Genomic DNA, 5,015 nt, shown 5'->3' with positions numbered 1-5,015 from the left:
CGCCTCGTGGACCTGAGGGGCTGCACCCTAGGGCCCCCGCGTTCCGGGGTCCGGGAGTCTCGGCGGTGCAGCCCCCTGGTCTGTCTGGACTGGCATTTGGGCCCCGCTCCGTGATCTCGGGGCTGCTTGGTCTCCACCTATCTTATAGTTGAGGCAACCGAAGTTTAGCAGCAGGGAAGTGACTTGCTCCGACGGCCGAAGCTGAGACGCAAGCCCAAATCCCCGTCCACGCGGCCTCTGTTAACACTCGCCTCCCTTTGTGCGGCGTCTTAAGTTTTCTAAGCCTGTTCGTATAAACGATGCCTCGTTTGATCTTTCACGGTCCTGTTGTCTGCTAGCAATTCATGTTACTCCACTTTTACTGATGGGGAACTTGAGGCTGGGAGTGGTAGAGTGACTTGCCCGAGACCACGGAGAACTGAGCGGCGGGGCTGAGTGCGATTTAATTGCTGGCTGAGTTGACCTCCTGCATGGGCTTGAAAAACAAGTGGGCTGGGCTGGAGATTGGTTATTTCCTTAGGGAGAAGATGCTTGAGCTGGGTGAGGAGCCATGGAGGTGATTTGCGGTCATGTCTCCCAAACTTCCCCATGACCGTTAAATGTTATTGGTCATTTCAAGTCTTTGTGAGCTGAGTTCACCTGTATGAAGAAGTGAGAACTTTGCCCAATAGTTTCCCAACACGCATTAAGTTTAAGTGTCTTTGTAAATAGCCAGGATGTAAATATGTTAGATACTGTTTTCTCAGACATATGTTTTCTCAGCAGATGTTTATTTTTATTTATTTTTTGAGACGGAGTGTTGCTCCGTCGCCCAGGCTGGAGTGCAGTGGTGCGGTCTCGGCTCACTGCAACCTCCGCCTCCCCGGTTCCAGCGATTCTCCTGCCTCAGCCTCCCGAGTAACTGGGACTACAGGTGTGCACCACCACGCCTGGCTAATTTTTGTATTTTTAGTAGAGACGGAGGTTTCACTATGTTGGTCATGCTGGTTTCGAACTCCTGACCTCATGTGATCTACCCGCCTCGGCCTCCTAAAGTGCTGGGATTACAGGCGTGAGCCACAGGCCCGGCCATTCAGCGGATGTTTATTCATATCACCCGTGTGCCTGTGGCTAGGTTTTTCTCTTGATGTCTGAAATGTATCCCTCACCTCCTTCCCCATCCTGGACACTTGTATCAACTACAACTGCCACCACCACCTGGTAATTCGCAGCCAGCACTTACCGGGCTTCTGGTTCATAATGGGCATGCATTAGTATTTGTTTCCTCAGCTGCTGACTGCGAAAGCTCTGTCACATCTCCGCCTAGTGTCTGATGTGAAGTTGGCGCTGGCTCCTCTGGCCACTTCTAAATCCATCCAGGTTTTGTAGGTTCCTTTGGAAACGACAGAATGATCGACACCAGGTTCTTCTCTCTCTGAGGTCACTCCCCCAGTTTCTGACTACAGGTGGACCGCACTGTAGTCTATTTGATCTCTAGGGTTTTGGCTTTAGTGTGTGCAGAGTTTTGTGTTGGGCAGTAGGTGGGGCTGCAGGAATGGGGTGGGGGATATGTGTGGATCCACAGGAACAGGGGCCTTGCAGTTGGATACACCTGGCACGTGAAACAGTTGGGTTCTGTTTCCCTGGCCAGGGGACTTCTAAACTAGGCAGTTTCCTCATTTGTAATGGTGATTCCTGGTTGAAGGAATTAAATGTGAGAAAGGGTTTTTTTGTTTTTTTTGTTTTTTGTTTGAGACGGAGTCTCGCTCTGTCGCCTGGGCTGGAGTGCAGTGGCCGGATCTCAGCTCACTGCAAGCTCCGCCTCCCGGGTTTACGCCATTCTCCTGCCTCAGCCTCCCCAATAACTGGGACTACAGGCGCCCGCCACCTTGTCCGTCTAATTTTTTGTATTTTTTAGTAGAGACGGGGTTTCACCGTGTTAGCCAGGATGGTCCTGATCTCCTGACCTCCTGATCCGACCGTCTCGGCCTCCCAAAGTGCTGGGATTACAGGCTTGAGCCTCTGCACCCGGCCGGGTTTTTTTTTGGTTTTGTTTTGAAATGGAGTCTCACTGTATTGTCCAGGTTGGAGTGCAGTGGCACAGCCTTGGCACACTGCAACCTCTGCCTTCCGGGTTTAAGCGATTCTGCTGCCTCAGCCTCCCAAGTAGCTGGGATTACAGGTGCCTAACACCACACCTGTCTAATTTTTGTATTTTAAGTAGAGATGGGGTTTCACCATGTTGGCCAGGCTGGTCTGGAACTCCTCACCTCAGGTGATCCACCCCCCTCGGCCTCCCAAAGTCCTGGGATTACAGGCATGAGCCACCACGGCCTGCCAGAAGGTATGTTTTAAAGTTTGTGCCATGTGGCAAGTGTTCAGCAAAGGCTGGTAATTATCTTGAACCTTTCCTTAAAGGAATAGAAGCACACAGTGCCCCTGGAGCATAGGTGAGCACTGGGACTCTGGAGTCACCGTCAGGGTTCCAATCCCCGCTTCTCCCACTTTCCGTAGAACCCTCTGCAAGATACTTAACTATGCCTTGCTCTCTTTACTTATCTATAAAACGTGAGTAATGTCTACTTTATTAGGTTATTGTCAGGATCGAGTGAATTAATATACCTAAAATGCATTGAAAAGTTTCTGACAACGGGCACTTAAATGCTTGATAGATGTTAGTTTTCGTTATTGTCATTGAAGGCTTCTTAAGGAGTAACGTGATTCAAGTTTTAGCACGAGAATATTGCTTTATCATTATGTGAGGATTGGATTGGGCCAAAGAGTGCAGGCAGAGAGACTAGTGTGGGAGAACCTGGAGTGCATGCCGGGTTTGAGTTAAATCTTCTGGAAACTCCATCTTTATCTCACTTGCACAGCCAACAAAGAAAAACTAGATCTAGGGGTCCCTGTTAAGATAATGTGAAGGATCTGAACAAATTCAATGAACAGGTGTCATTTCCTGCAGTAAGTTTATTTTTATTTTATGTCTTTATATTTTTTGAGTTGGAGCCTCGCTCTGTTGCCCAGGCTGGAGTGCAGTGACATGATCTCAGCTCACTGCAACCTCTGGCTTCCGGGTTCAAGCGATTCTCCTGCCTCAGCCTCCCAAGTATCTGGGACCATAGGCATGCACCACCATGCCTGGTTAATTTTTTGTATTTTTAGTAGAGACGAGGTTTCACCATGTTGGTCACGCTGGTCTTGAATTCCTGATCTCAAATGATCCACCGCCATCAGCCTCCCAAAGTGCTGGGATTACAGGTGTGAGCCAGTGCGCCCGGCCATATATTCTATTTTACATACTGCCTAGAAGAAATCTGCATACTTGGAACTGTGGTTTTAATGTTGCATGGATGTTCCAGGAAGAATTTTGTTGTTTAAGAAAGCTTTTTTCCTCTTGGTAGAAATAGCCAAAGATCCAGCTTGAGGAAGTGTAAATAACCTCTTTCCCCACCACTCTGCTCACTTTGTTTCCTGTGATCCCAAGGATCACATTTGTGGAATGTGCTTGTTCTCAAAAGCAGCCGTTCTGTTTTGTGTTCTTCACACCTTTTGAGTCAAGAAAAGGGTCATAACTGGATGCAGTGGTGGCTCGTGCCTGTAACTGCCGCTGTGAGGGAGGCTAAGGCAGGAGGATTGCCTGAGCCCAGGAGTTCAAGGCTGCAGTGACCCATGCTTGCACCACTGCACCCCAGCCTGGTTGACAGAGCAAGACCTCATCTCTTTAAAAAGGAAAGAGAAGAGTCATTACCATTATTGTTACCTAGGCCTCCAATTAATTATTAAAAGATTCCTTGACTAATGGGAAATGATTGAACCAGAAGGGGGTCGTTTTGAGTGATACCTTCTTCCATGGTGAGATGCTGTCTTTCCTTACCACAGCACATCTCCAGTGGCTTTAGTTGCGAAAGATCCGTAGAGAGTCTCCTCAGGATAGCATTAGGCACCAGTTGCAGTGCTGGCCTGCCCCTCATGTTGGTTTCTTCCTTTATTTATTTGAGACAGGGTCTTGCTCTGTTGTCCGGGCTGGAGTGCAGTGGCAAGATCACGGCTCACTGCAACCTCTGCCTCCTGGGCTTAAGCATTCTTCCTGCCTCAGCCTACCAAGTAACTGGGACCACAGGCATATGCTATCATGCCTGGCTAATTATTTTTGTATTTTCTGTAGAGACGAGGTCTCGCCATGTTGCCCGGGCTGGTTTCGAACTGCTGGACTCAAGCAGTCCTCCTGCCTCTACCTCACAGAGTGCTGGGATTACAGGCATGAGCCACTGTGCCCAGCAGTTTCTTCCTTTAGATATGAGGGCATCCCCAGTTAAGTCAGTTGACATGTCCCCTCTTGTTAGTTTGATGAGTTTAACCCTCAGTGAGTAGCTTGCTATCTGCTGCCTCCAAGCAGTTCAGTGTGGCAGCCTTGAGTGTGCTGGAGGCTAGAGTTAAGCAGCTCTCTGGGCCAGATGCCTTATCTGGGGAGTCCTTGGAGCTGGAAGTGGGAGGTTGTGGGGGGACAGGGTGGATTGTAAACTTTGCAGTTCAGCTCAGGACTCTGATCCTGGTGCTGACCGCTTGTTTCCTTGTTGAAATAAGATAAAGGAAATATAAACCTAAACACAAAAGGGAGGAAATGGATTATTACATAACTCTAGGCAAAGAATTATGTTTTAAAATGAAACATCTGCACAAGACTCTTGGGTAAGGGGATAGTATTTTATTTTATTTTATTTATTTTTGAGACGGAGTTTTGCTCTTGCTGCCCAGGCTGGAGTACAATGGTGCAATCTCAGCTCACCGAAACCTCTGCCTCCTGGGTTCAAGCGATTCTCCTGACTCATCCTCCTGAATAGCTGGGACTACAGGTGTGCGCCACTACGCTTGGCTAATTTTTTGTATTTTTAGTAGAGACGGGGTTTCATCGTGTTGGTCAGGCTGGTCTCAAACTCCTGACCTCAGGTGATGCGCCCGCCTTGGCCTCCCAAGGTACTGGAATTAAAGGCGTGAGCTAGTGCGCCCAGCAGGGGAAAGTATTTTAGTGTCTT

At 48.7% G+C, this 5,015-nt stretch overlaps 1 protein-coding gene across 1 annotated transcript in view; it reads left to right on the top strand.

Annotated features, from left to right (window-relative positions):
- LOC105542480 (polymerase delta-interacting protein 3) overlaps positions 1-5,015 on the top strand; it is a gene marked incomplete at its 3' end in the record, with an annotated part of 20,587 nt that overhangs the window by 619 nt on the left and 14,953 nt on the right. The gene's annotated exons all lie outside the window — the stretch shown is intronic.

Source organism: Mandrillus leucophaeus, unplaced genomic scaffold, assembly GCF_000951045.1.
Source record: "Mandrillus leucophaeus isolate KB7577 unplaced genomic scaffold, Mleu.le_1.0 Scaffold26, whole genome shotgun sequence".
NCBI lineage: Eukaryota > Metazoa > Chordata > Mammalia > Primates > Cercopithecidae > Mandrillus > Mandrillus leucophaeus.
This window is presented reverse-complemented; position numbering and strand designations above follow the sequence as displayed.